At 38.5% G+C, this 14,132-nt stretch overlaps 2 pseudogenes; both read right to left on the bottom strand.

Moving 5' to 3' along the window:
- Positions 1–14,132, bottom strand: part of LOC127214808 (glyceraldehyde-3-phosphate dehydrogenase-like) — a 982,025-nt pseudogene that overhangs the window by 80,582 nt on the left and 887,311 nt on the right.
- Positions 12,552–13,761, bottom strand: LOC127214829 (39S ribosomal protein L22, mitochondrial-like; annotated as a pseudogene).

Here is a 14,132-nt window from a genome sequence, read left to right as displayed (position 1 = left end):
GAGAACCAAGGATCTGGATGCTACACTCATCTGGAAAGATGTAACCCTCTGAGGAAGCTGGCTGTGAAGTTCATGGGGGGCTGTTGTTCTCCATGTGCTGAAGGTAGCCACACTGTCTGGATACAATGAAGTTAGTTAAGCAGTGTTAGCTCTGTGAGGTTTTATTTATTTATTTATTTATTTATTTATTTATTTATTTATTATCTTATTTTACATATCAATCCCTGCTCCCTCACCCTCCCATCTTCTCATGTCCCCCCCAGTAAGTCCCCCCATCCCACCCCACCCCCCATCCACTCCCCAGGGAGGGTCAGGCTTTCCATGGAGGATACAGTGCTAGCTTTGCAATGCAGCACTATATGGTGGTACATCATACCAGCTATTTTAAGCTGCCAGTGCCCCAAGAGGAATGAATGCAAGAGAGAGCTGAGCCAAGGCAAACTGTTTATGGGCTCATTAAACTTATATGGACACACATGGTTTACAAAGAGAGAATATTACTCTCGACTCCAAAATCTTGACTTCTTTTGCCTTGAGACAGGTACTCAGTGATTCTTGAGTGAAATTGCTGTTAACTTAATTACAAACTGCAGCTCATGACCTCACTTATCCATTTCCTTTGACCTCTGATCCTTGCCTACCTCAGTTTACTAAGACAAAGCCAATTATGCATAGATCTGTTGATGTAAACACATACAGTTGTCATGAGTATGAAGGGCAGAGGACAATTTGCAGAATTTTTTTTTCCTCCTTCCCTCATGTAGGTCCAGGGGTTGGAATTTTGGTCATTAGTCTTAGCATTTGTTGCATTTAGCCACTGAACCATGTTGGGGATTTGAAAAGTTTTAATTTTATTCATAAATCTAGCAAAGAAATTGAGTGTTAGAAGGACAAATGCTTGAGATAGTCTTTAAGGGACAGTTTGTAAAGAAGTCCCCAGTAGGAGGAATTCCAGGCAGTGGGGATCCTTAACAAATATTTGGAATCCTGGACTCCTATACCATATTGTCTAGGTACCTGTGATATCGGCATTAACTAATAGAGTCTTGGGAATTCCCGAGAGAGTGTAGTCTCCAATATAATATTTAATGTTCTTTCTTTACCAGAGTCTCACATGGCTGTGGATACAGACTCTGAGAATCTCAGTTAAAGTAGGGTTCTTTTATGGAATGGGTGTAACTCTTCATACTCTCTTGGGCTTGTTGAATAAGCAGAGAAGCCTCAGGACAAAACACATCTATAGAAGCCAGGGCACTTCACTAGGAGAAGGTGTCTAAGGTTTCCTTTTTGAATCTTTGGTCTAGCAGTACTCACTCTCAATAAAGGAGGCCCTCCCTACCATGTTTCCTGGCTTTGTGTGTCCTCTTTGCTGTGGTCCTTATCCTTCTTTTTGCTCTTTCTCCTCCCACCAAATCTTTCTAATGGTTGAGGATTGAATGCCGGACTGTCACCCTGTCAGGACCCTTCTTTATACTACACCTCAGCTGAAAAGCATCTTTGGTCAGGCATTTGTCCTGGAAAAGAAGAGCCATGCATCACAGAGCTAGAGCTACATTGCAGAAAACACCAACATGGGCTACACTCCAGAAACCAGCCATCCACATGCGTTCCTATTTATCTGTTCATTATTTTCTGTGTCATGCATCATGTGCTCTTTTCAAATACAGGCAGTCCTTAGAGACATCCTCCAAGCATCTCAGAACTTTCTCTAATATTTCCTTGTATCCAGCTCCAGCACTTCTACCTTGGTGAGAATAGCAATTACTGAGTCTAGAGGAAATTGTTGCTGAAGTGAGAAGCCAAATAGTCCTTGCATTTTTGTAACTTTTCCCACCTCTTCAAGGGGCCTGCATGCACTGTGGTCATCAACCATTGCCCCCTGAGGAGAACCTTGTAAGCAATTTCCTGCTCATTTCCGCTGTGGCCTAGCTGAAACCTGGGGACAAATATTCTTGCCAGTGCTTTCTTCCTTCTGACACTCAAGGCTTGATTATGAATGTGATTAATGATTATACTTCCTGCTTGTTTATTCAGTATATTTCAATATCATAATGCAAACAAGTTTTGCTTTTATGTGTTTAAAAATGTGATGTAGCCTTAAACTATTCTTCTTTTGCAGCCAATGAGTCAGTCATCATCAGCTAGGGGTAGAAGTGTGACAGCCTAATACAGTGAGAGGCCAAGCAGAAGAGAGATACTGACTGTGGGGAAGACATTACCAATGGATGCATGGTCCGCACTTACTTTTCCAAAGCATTTGTATATCCATAGTGACTGTGTACTTTTTTTTACACCACGGAAATTGAAGATGTGAAGAATTGGTGTCTCATCATTGAGCCCAGCACCTATATTTCTTGATCTGTAATGTTGGACTCTTATTAGACAGCTTTCCTATGGTCCAGATCTTATGATACTTGCCTTTCTTCTCTGAATGGGAACTCCTATAGCTATGGTTCAAGAATCCCCATAAGACCTTGGGCAGAAATTAGGCTCAAGCTCTTCTTGGAGAACAGGACATGCAAGTTTTCTTACCATTCCCTCTGAAGTTCTGTGCTAAGAAATAGCTGGTCCATGTGTAGATGGTAGCTTCCCCAAGACATGAGTATACTGGTGTATAACTGAAACACACAAACAAACAAAAAACAAAACAAACAAACAAACAAAAAACTTCCTGGGTGTTCTTCAGAGGTGAGGTCCAGAAGAGACAGAAGAGAAAAACATTTCACTATGTCTAACAAGTAGCAGTTGCCTGGAAGCAACATCAATTTTGACTAAGATTCTTATTTTCATTTATAAATCTTTCATTTAATTTTTGGTTATGTAAAGCATGTTACTCTATATGAGCAATTTTAAAAACTGCATGTGTTCATTGGGAATAACCTGATATCTGTTTAGAGTTGAAGAGATTGACAAATATGTTTCCCAGCAGACATGAAATAAATATTAATTGTTTTCTTGCCCATAATTGTAATTCTTTAGAATATCAATTATTTCACACTCCTATTTGGAATGAGTTAGCATCTAAAGTTTAGAACTGCCTAAACTCTGTGCCTCAGGATTTCAAACATAATGGCATTTTTCTTTTCAGTACAGGAAGTAATTGCTAGTCATTAAACCTAAATAATTCCCAGATAGTTCTTTCTTTTCTTCATATTCTGAATTTGTGTTTTTAAAATTTAATTTTACATTCTAATCACAATTTTTCCTCCCACCCTCCCTCCACCCCACTTATTTCCTCCCACTCCCCTCATCTCCCCCCAGCACACCCCAAATTCACTCCTCTTCATGGGTAAAGGCTCCCATGAGGAGTCAACATAGTCTGGCATAATAGGTTGGAGTAGGGTCCAGCCCCTCTCCCATGCATTAAGATAGCATGGCATCCCACCAAAGGGAATGGGCCCCAATAAAGTAGTTCATGTACTACGTTTGTATCATGGTCCTACTGCCAGGGTTCCCTCTGATAGTCCAAGTTTCACAACTGTCTCCCACATATGAAGGGCCTACTTCTGTTCCCTGGAGCCTTCTCAGTTGTAGCTCTATAGTTCATGAGTTTCCACTAGCTTGGATCAGCTGTGTTTGTAGATTTATCCATCATGATCTTGACCTCCCTTGCTCATATGTTCCCTCCTCCCTTGGAATCCAGGAGCTCAGCCTGCTTCTTGGTTGTTGATCTCCATATCTGGCTTCATCGATTACTAGATGAAGGTTCTATGATGATAGTTGGGGTATTCATCAATCTGATTACAAGGGTAGACCAATGTTAATGCATCCTCTCTACTATTGCTAGGAATCTCAGCTAAGGTCCTTCTTGTGGATTTTTGGGAGTTACCCTAGCACCAGGTTTCTCCCTAAGCTCATAGAGGCTCTCTCTACTAAGATACCTTTTTCATTGCTCTACCACAGCATCCCTCCCCTCCTAAACCATCTGTTTTCCTCCTGTTCTCTCATTTCCCCTCTCCCTTACCATTCCCCTACCCCCTGTTTGCCCTGTAGATATCATCCAATTTCTCTTCCCAAGGTGATCTATGTTTTCCTCTTAGGGTCCTCCTTATTAACTAGCTTTACTGGAGCTGTGGATTTTAGTCTGGTTATCCTTTGCTTTATATCTAATATCCACTTATGATTTATCCACTTATGAGTGAATACATACCATGTTTGTCTTTCTGAGTCTGGGTTACCTCACTAAGGATGTTGTTTTTCTAGTTCCAGGAAATTCCCCTTTGGGAAACCAAACATAAACCTGCTCTGCTCCTGGGTATAGAGTAGGCTTGCATGGGCCCTACACATAAAGCAGGACTTAAATGGCCCTTATGACTATTTGGAGACTGTTTTTGGAGTTTGAAGCTGGGAAGGAAACTCAGAGCAGTATTTGGGGATTTGAGTCATACATACCCTGCTATTCTGGTTAATTACAGCAACTCTGCTTGGGGGAAAGTGACTATTGCTAAGTAACAAAAATAGATAGGGCTACAAAGGACAGTGGGTAATTGTTATGGAACTTGAAGCCAATTTAGAAAGAAAAAAACTAAGAACAAAAGGAAAACAACACAAAAAAGCAAACCTATAAAATCTGATATTCTTAACTGCCTACAGTCAGAAACCAATGAAAGCAGTAAAATAATACGTTTACTTGCTTGTGATTCAGAGATTATTGAATTCCTATTTCAATTGAAAGCTAATTAGTAAATTTCTGTTTGAAGGCTTTTAATTGCTACTAAATAGTAAGATTTTTTTAAAATGAAGCAGGCCAATCTTAAAACAGTAGATTAATGGGAATTAACATGCAGAGCTTGAAATTCTTTGCCACAGAGTGACTAGCATAATGATTATACTTATAAGCCAAATGTTTAGCCTCCCAGTACAGAAGCAGCTATGGGAAGGAGAGCAGTGTTAGAGTTGGAGGCCATGGTCAGTGTACTGGTTAGTCAAGGGAGATGATAGCAGATTCACCCATTTACTCTTCATCAGCATTTGAAACCGTGGCCTTCACTTCTGTTGTTTAGTCTTCTTTTTCCACCATGACTAGTTTTCTCTAACTTTTCCTTTTATCCCTTATTTTCCCTTTCCATTTTCTTTCTACCTTGTTCCTTATTCTTATTTGTTGTCTTACTATCTTATCCTTTAGCTCGCTCCGCCTTCTCTTCTTATTCCTCCACCAGCAATATTAAATAGCTACAATACACTATATTTAATATTGATTAGTATTTATTTAGTAGAATATATTTCATTGCTTTAAATCTTTAAAGCACTTAATTTAAATTGTACATGTTTCCCATTTTTTACATTTTAAATTTTTTTGGCTCAATGTGTATCACACAACTTTATGGGCCAGTTTGTGTACCTCAGTGTTCTAGTTTCCTTCTCTATTCTTATGATAAAACACAATTATCAAAAGCAAGACCAAATTCATATAAACAATTACTAGATCGAGAGCCCCTTTTTTAGATGACACTAAGTTGTGTCAAGTTGAATATTAAAGGTACTCAGTGACTGCATTTGTAATAGAGCTATAAAGATTCAATAATTCATAAACCTATGCCTTGAATTACCCTTAGATTATCAGGAGACTGGGTACTGTGAATCAGTAGCACAATGAAAAGTCATCAATACTGTAATACAAGTATGAACTCTGGCCACATATGAAGTGAGTGGAGAATTAGCTATGTTTTTTGGGGAGTTGAGGAACCTACTCAATCAAAGAATGTTCTTAATGAGAGGTGAGTCTGCACATACAGCCTCCAGCATCTCCACTGCAACTGGGAAACAAGGATGAATGCTTTTGTTTTATTTCTGCCTAGCTTCAGTATAGAGAAAAAGAGGAACTGTTCTCAGATTGCAATTACTGAGAGAAAATGCAACTTCTGCCGGGAACAGGTGTCTATGGGGCATTACGAGGAGACAGAAGACACACAGAGCATCCACTATGCCAGAAATTTCTAAACTGCTCCAGTGATGTTAACGGATATCAAGAAAAATAACATCCTCTAGCCAAATAGTCAGGGAAACATCAGATTGATAAACCGACTGTAAGCAGTTATGTGGAAGTACTCGAATACACTAATAATTACCAAAAATATACCAGAGGCCTTAAATTTGGAAGTGTTTCCAAAGTGACTTTCTCTTTTGACTTTAAATATTTTTTCATTCCTCTCAAGTTGGAATTGGATATTCCTAACACAAAGCCCAAAGAAAATGCCAAAAACTCTTCATGCTCAGTTTCTGTTCTGGTACAGCAGAAAAAAGATCTCAAAAGGTTAGGTTCAGTCAGTGGATTTAGCCAGCACAATGAGTAATCATAGCTAAGCCTTGTAACCTGTTTGAATTTCTGTTTCTTTTGCTACTTCATGTAAGACAGTTATGGACATATAAATATTCCTCATAAATTCAGAAGTCAGAGGATATTTGGATTTTGTTAGGAGGTTGAAGAAACAAATCCAGGCATTTTGTTTTCAGGCAAGAAGAAGCTTGTTTGGAAATGTAGGTGTTAAGCGAGGCCCCCAAATTCCCATGGCTCAGTTCCCTGTGGACCACTGTATCTGTGAGCACCTCAGCTGGGCTTTTGTGTGCATTTTGGTTTCCCAGTCTCCACTGTCTAAAGGGCTTCCCAGGGGACACAGAAGAGTCGAACAAGGACATGGAACCTAATTAGTACTCACCCTTTCTGAAAAGGGCCATCTGGAGGCACTAAACTTCTGTCTTGAAAAATTGGCAAATTTCTTCTCAGAAAACTACATTTGATAGTGTTTAAGGAAACTATTCAATGCAGCTTGACTTTTATGGAGTTCTAAACACTTGAACAAGGCGGGAGAGATGGCAGGCTAAAAGTGCTTCTGGGTGTATCCGCTAATGTTGTCTTCCTCCTGCTGCTATTTCCTTTGGAAGAATATTCTCAATAAAACTCAAAACGTAGTTGCCCTAAACAACCAAAGTTGTTGGGATGGAATCCAAAGTACATTAAATGGCCCATTTAAATTATTTAAAACAACTCAGATAACTCAAAGCTTTGTGTAAGGCATAGATGACCTTCATTCTATTATGGTTCAGCAAGATAAACTGCTAGGAAAACAACCAAGTGAGAAACAAGTGTTTGTAATAATTCTTAATTACAAAGAAGCACAGGGGTCTTTGTTTGTGGACAGAGGGCCATAGAGAGGTTATCTGTATGTTTTCTTAAGAGTGTTAGAAGTCTACCTATAGTATTCATTAGGACCTCTGCTTCATGGAGGGATCAGCCTGGAAACTCCTAGTCAAGTCAAATTTGGCAGCTAGAAATCACATAGTGAGGACAGTGAAGAAGCTGGAGTTGACAAAAGATATAATGAAACCAATGTAGAAACTTGTTTTTACTCTGCCACTCACTGAAATAGCTAAAGTTATCACAGGACTATGAATTCTTGAAAATCCCTAGATTTAACACCACTTAAATCAGAGAGAATTCTATCACCAACCCACCTTTGTGACCATAATGGCATCCTAACTGTGCTCATTTCAGCCGAGCTGAATATTTCCCTCCATCTTATAGGCAAAGACTTTGGCTTCCTGAAGTTGTCTGCTTGTGGGCACGGGAATGAAGAGCCCCTTGTGGAGGTATTTGGGAGTTGCTTTTCTATTTGCTCAGAAGTGCTGTGTTTGAGTATGCAGTGGGTGTTGTAGTGGCCTGAAGACCTCGTGGGCCTCACAGAAGCATCCTCATTGCCTTCTGCGGTACGCTAGGTATTTCTTCCGTTTCTAATCAGTCTGTGCAGAGGGAGCCCTGGGTTGGTGGGAAATACAAGTGCCCATTCCCTGACCTTATGTGCTTCTGCTTCTAAGGAGGTACCCACCTAGACATAGTTCCTGCTGGACACTGTGGGGTTTAGGATTAGAAACTATAGCACTATAGCAGGAGGGATCACTTTCTTTAGTAAAATGGTAAGTCATACCCCAGAAAGGCTGCAGGGATTGGGTAGCTCCAGAGCCCTGAAGGCAAAGAGGTGGAATGCCTGCTCTCACTGGCTACCCAGGGCTCCTTCTCGAGAGCCTCAGGAACCCATGCACTCCAGTGATAAGAGTTTTGTTTGTATTAAATCAAAAACGCAAACTGAAGTTCGATAATTTTGACTGATGATTTATGAACATCCATAGCTGTAATAAAATGGCATAGGACAATTGTATCAAAACGGAAAAGGACAAGTTTTAATCATTTGGAAATTGCTAAATTGGGAGGCAAAGCTGTTTTTTGACTACTGGCAAGAAAGAGTGCCATCTAGAGGCCCTGTGTAGAACTTCACTTCTGAAAAGTCACCCTTTTGTGTGACCTTGAGCCAAGTCGTCTGTAATGAAGGTGTTTGGGATAGACAAAGAGGAAAAAGGAGCAGTTGACACTGCCACGCGGTGATAGGGATGGATAGAGGACAGATTCTGCTAACATGCGGTGAGAGACTGGCCTTGATTATTCCTAAATAATGAAGTTTCTTCATCTTCCCTATGTATCTCCAGTAGTCAGTCTTCAGTTTTTCTACCTCCCAGGCATTTGTGTTTTTTTGTCTTAGTTTACATTTAGAAATGTATATTTGTGAGATTATATGTGTAATTTTAAAAAAAACCCAAGTGGAGAGAGACTGTGGAATACATAAGGACAAGGGAGGCACAAAATTCAACTCTAACTTTGCTTTGACACATGTAATTTGATAGTACCTAATGATGATGATGGCACCTGTTTTGGAGGGCTCCTGAGAACTTGTTTCCTCTATGTTCAGTCAAATTGTGAAACAATATTGAATTATTTTCTGGGTGCATTTGGTGTTTACTGCTGGCCCATAATAAACCTTACATTTGAACAAGTGACCAAAAAGATCTTTTGAGTCAGTATATGTTTCCATTATCATATTAAAGATGTCTGATAGCATTTTCTCAGCATCATTTTGGTAATGTTGGAATTAACAACACCTGACATAGTGGCCAGGGTGAAAATCATTACCAAAGAAACTCTAATAAAGTTGGCCACAGATGTAGGGTAAAGAACAGAAATGCAACCCTTTCCTGCTGGGGAGAGAACACAGGCAGGCATGTGCAGGTCTCCAAGTCTACAGCATTGGATTTTCTGCTGGGATTTTCTCATGAGAGTTTGGATAAGCTCTTTAGTGCTTTGAGAAAGCTTTGCTCTGACAGGAGACAATCTGGCTTTTGCCATGTAAGTGAGCCACAATGAAACCATGCAGACCCCAACATTTCAAGGTTAATCTTTTTGGAATTTGCTCAAAATGCTTCCTACGCCTTGAGATGGTGGTTAGTGGTACTGAGCTTAGTTATGACATATAGGAATTATTATATCATTTGTTTTTAAACTTCAGAAACCACTTGTAAAAGCTCTGAGTTTGTTTGCCTCATTCTCGCAGTTAATTAAAAAGAGGATGATTTTATAGCCTCAAGTGTAGTGTAATTTATAATCGGCCTTTCTTCCTCCTGTTTTTAATTACCAGCTTTTCATGGTGGACCATTTTTCTTTTTATTGACTATTTAGGAACAGATTCCTAAAACCCATGTTAATTTGAAACTAAGTTCTATGAATTTTAGCTCCTTCCAAGAAGGCACAAGGATAGAATTACTTGAATAGAGTTTATTTCTTCTTCATTTCCCCCTGAACTGATAAGGGAAATCTTTTCTATCAAGTAATTTTCCTATTCAAACATGTTAGATATGAAATTTCAGGAAGACTGAAATGAGAGTTCAGGTATAAACTGATTTTTTTTTCTTTCAGTATAGCTATGGGGGAGATGACAGAATTCTTAAGGTTATCTAGCAGAGTTCTTGACGTCCTTGACTCACTGAATGATTTTATGTATTTCTTTGTACTATACTCAAATGATGAGAGGAATCTCATAAATGAGAAAGCCTGCCTTTCTTTAAGTGATAAATGCATTCCATGTTAGGATATACTGCCCATTTACTTTACAAGTTACTCTGATAAGCAACTGAGAAGATTGAATTTTAAATAAATTTGTCACAATCCACAGAGACTATTTTACCATTTTAGGCATTAGAATGTCATTTACTCCAGGAGTGGAAGAATTAAATGTCAGGTCAACTTTGCCTACTTGCAAAGTTTGTTCTCTTTACTCTCATGAATGGTGTGGACTAGCCTGGAGTAGTTTCATTTTGTCCTATTTTAGAAAGATAAAAATGGAACTCAGACTTTACCTTGTCTGAGCTCCATTTTTCAACTGTGAAATATGCCTTCTCTCTGGTGAAAGGAGCCTGTGGGAACTTCACATATTTCTGTGTAATTTTGGGGCCACGAAACAATCACTGTGGTGTGTAGATGAGAAGAATCATTTATCTTTTTTTCTCTTCCTAATATTATTTAGGTCATAGAAGATGGCCTTCAATTCTGAATCTGTTTCTTCTGGGAAGAGGGACAGCTTCCTTCTCTACAAATTTCAGAATAAAGTTCATGAAGGAAACTGTGTGAGGAGATTTCTGAACTTGTGAGATAACACCAAGTACACAAGACAAGAGTCTTGTAATCTCTGTTCCTCCATAACTTGGCTTGTTCTTAGAATGTGCTTTTGTGCCCCTTCTAGTGTGGTAATGATAATGGGTTTACTTCAGACCTCCCATCATCTTATCCCTTATTCAGAATAAGGTTTCCAAGAATGAGTTATCCTCATGATTATATACAGCCTCAAGTTATTTGACCTTGCCCATGTGACTGTATACAGTTCGAACTCAAGTTAACTTTGCTCATATGACCTTGTTAAACCCTCAGAATACAGACTATAAATTAACTATTTCATGAGACTTCAGTCTGCCTCAATTTTAGACTCCACTCTCCCAGGTTTACATTACCAAATAGAACAGTATCACTGAACTTCATGCCTTTATCAAACTACGATGTCACCATGTCACTGGTTCCCCACTGATATCCTGATTTTGTTGCTAACAAACAAAAGAAAACAAACCAACCAAACAAACAAACAAAAGTAAGAAAGTAAAAGCTAGAATCTATCTGCGTTCTCCTTCTAGAGAGAAGCACAAAGAAGTTCTGTACACAGACCCTGCCTCAAGTGTCTCAAGATCATTGGCTTTAGAGAAGAAATCCAGGTGATAGTGTTTTTGACTTGCCCTACATTTGAATAATTTCAAACATGAATTTTAATATTAGTTTATCAGTTTTTACAAAACTAAACATCTTTTTTGTTTTTCTCCCCCAGAAAGATTATACTGAATTTGAAGAACAGTTTGGAGGTTACTGTCACAGTAATCTTTTCATATTGAAACTAAATGCCACAGACTGAGTAGCTGGTATACAACAGAAATTTATGTTTTAAAGTTTCTTGAAGTCCAAGATTAAGTCACTGGTTGATGACACCTTTTCTTTTGTCTTTGTTTAGTGATCATGTCTCCTCATCACAGCTGTGTGGAGAGCACTAATGATGACCATGGGTTTCTATGCTTACCACTCAATCACCTGTCAAAGACCCTGACTTTTGTTATCAACATCAGAGAGATTAGCATTTCAACTGGGAAGTTTTGAAAGGACAGTTATTTTTTTTTTTTTTTTTACAATATTAAACCTTTGATTCCATGAAATTTATAATGATCTTTTCATTTATTTGGGTCTTAATTCCTTTTCAAAATTTTATAGCTTTTAATATATAAACCACTCTTTAAAGTTAGTTTTAAAAGTACATAATTTCCTATTAGATGTAATAGAACTGTAATTGCTTTGTTTTTTTTTTTTTAATCTTTGGGTTGTCCATTTCTAGGAAATATACATGATTATTGTATATAGATATTAATTACCACAATCCTATTTTACTCATATATTGGTCCATAACTTGTTTATGGATTCTTACAATTTTCCATGTGTATTAAATTTGCTATCTACATAAGAGTATGACATATATTCATAGTTACTTTGTCAGTCATTTCTTTACAGTCTAGATGACTTTTACTTAATTCTGTTGCTTAATTTCTTTAGGTAGAATGTCCAGTCCAGCGTTAAGTATCAGTATTATTAGAAGGCATTCTTGTTTTCTGTTGGACTCTAGGAACAAGTATTTAGTCTTGTACCACTAAAAGTGTGTCATCTGTGAGGCTTTTGTATAAGCTCCATATTTGACTGTGGGCATTTCCTGCTGTGACTCTTTTGTTGAGTGATTGTATAAGAAATGTACTTATTTATTTACTTATTTAAAAAGGAATTTGTACATTTTCCCTAAATTATTCATTTTGTTGACAGATATCTTCAACATTTCTTTGTAATAGATTTTTTTTATGTTTGAAAAGCTATTGGTGGATTCCTTTCTTGCCTCCTGTTTGTGATTTGAGACTTCTATTTTCTTAACTAAATTATGCAAAAGTTATGTTATTACTCATGAATAAGTTTCAATTTGAGATTTGAAAAACATGCTTTGTACACAGTTAAAAGTCTCTCTGGCTCCCTAGTTTTCAGCTTAACATAAGTGCCATCTAAAACTTTCTAAGTTTTCCCAATTAGAGATTCCCTGAGGTTTTATCCCAGAGAACTATGGGGTTCTTAATTGTCTTTTCCTCAGTTTGGAGCCTGCTTAGGCAGCTGGAACATCTGAAATAACAATCCGTAAAATGTAGCACTCCTGCAACATCAACTACCTGTAAGCTTGTTAGAAATGTGAATTCTCAGGTTCCTATCCAGATCTGCTGAGCAGACCTTGTGTCTTTCTTACTTTTCTGTTGCTGTGATTAAACACTATGACCAAGTCAAGTTATAGAAGACTTAATTGGGGTTTGTATTTCTGGAGGGTTACAGTCCATGATGGTGTTACACAGAAAGCAGACATTGTGGCTGGAACATCAAGTTGAGAGTTCACAAGTTGAACTGTAAGCAGGAAGCAAAGAAAGATAATCAAAGCTGGCCCCCAGTGGGGTACTTACTAAGTAAGGTTATACCTCCTCCTAAGTTACCAAGAAGCAATAGCAACTAAGGACTCAGTTTTCAAACGCCAGAGCCTATATGGGATGTTTTGATCCAAACCACCACACTTTGTGTTCTTTTTCTTTTTCTTTTTTTTTTTTTTAACCATTTTTTGTTTTGTTTTGTTTTACTTTTTTTTTACTTTTTAAAATAAATGTAAAATATATACACTGTGGAGAGAGAATGACTGTTACAGAGTGTGGATGATGTGTGGATGATGATCCGGCTTCTAAGTTGCTGAATATACTCCTTGGCATGATCAATTGTTGTCTTGGGTGCTTCAGGTGGGGGTGGGGGTCCTTTCACCAGCTTCACAAAATAGTAGCAATAGACCTTCTCCATGATTCCAAAGCTACCTCAGCCATAGTAACGGAGGCGCTTTAAGCACTGGCCTCAACTTGAGGTAGACTCAGCTACGTATAAATTGGATCTGAACTCCACATTGTGTTCTCTCACTGCCATGTCTTGTGCTTCTAAGAGTACCTCTTTAATTATTTGAGCCCCCTTTTTATCATCGAACTCCAATTGAGCCAAAGCCTGATCGATGGACGTGCCTCGTAACAATTTTGCCAGATACCACATCTTGTCCTTGCTGTATTTTATTTGTCTCCTACAATGGTAAATTTCTGCTATCTCCAAAGTTCACCAGGCAGTTGTGGTGGGTAAACAATATTATTCTTCTTTTCCCATCTTCAAGAAACATCAAGAGAAGCACTTGTGTGGACACATGATTGGGGTAAAACTCGCAGCGTCTGCGTTGCCCAGATCCTCAGGTTAGATACCCACAGTGCACCCAACTCTCGCAGCACTGCAGCAGCCATGTCGGGCTCTCCACACTTTGTGTTCTTTAAACACACTTTCCAGTTGAATCTGATGTTTTACAAAACTATCAGCAAAGAAATGGATAAACTAGGTAAAATGTACAAATCACCACCGATCAGCTCAACCTTCCATGGTACACATCAGGACATCACATATAAACTATGCTGAAATCAAGAGAAAGTGGTCCCTCCTAATAGTAGGGCCTAAAGTTCTTTTCTGCATTGTACTTACTCCCGTCCCAATGCCATTGATATCTTCTAGAACAGGAATTCTGTGAGTAACAGACTAGGGATGACTAGAGTTGTCTTTTAGGTTAACTGCAGTTTCTAACTATAATGCTCTGACAACAGAAATGATGCAGAAACTGATATGT

This window comes from Phodopus roborovskii, unplaced genomic scaffold, assembly GCF_943737965.1.
Source record: "Phodopus roborovskii unplaced genomic scaffold, PHOROB, whole genome shotgun sequence".
Taxonomy (NCBI): domain Eukaryota; kingdom Metazoa; phylum Chordata; class Mammalia; order Rodentia; family Cricetidae; genus Phodopus; species Phodopus roborovskii.
Note: the sequence above shows the minus strand (reverse complement) of the source record. Positions and strands in the feature narration are given on the sequence as shown.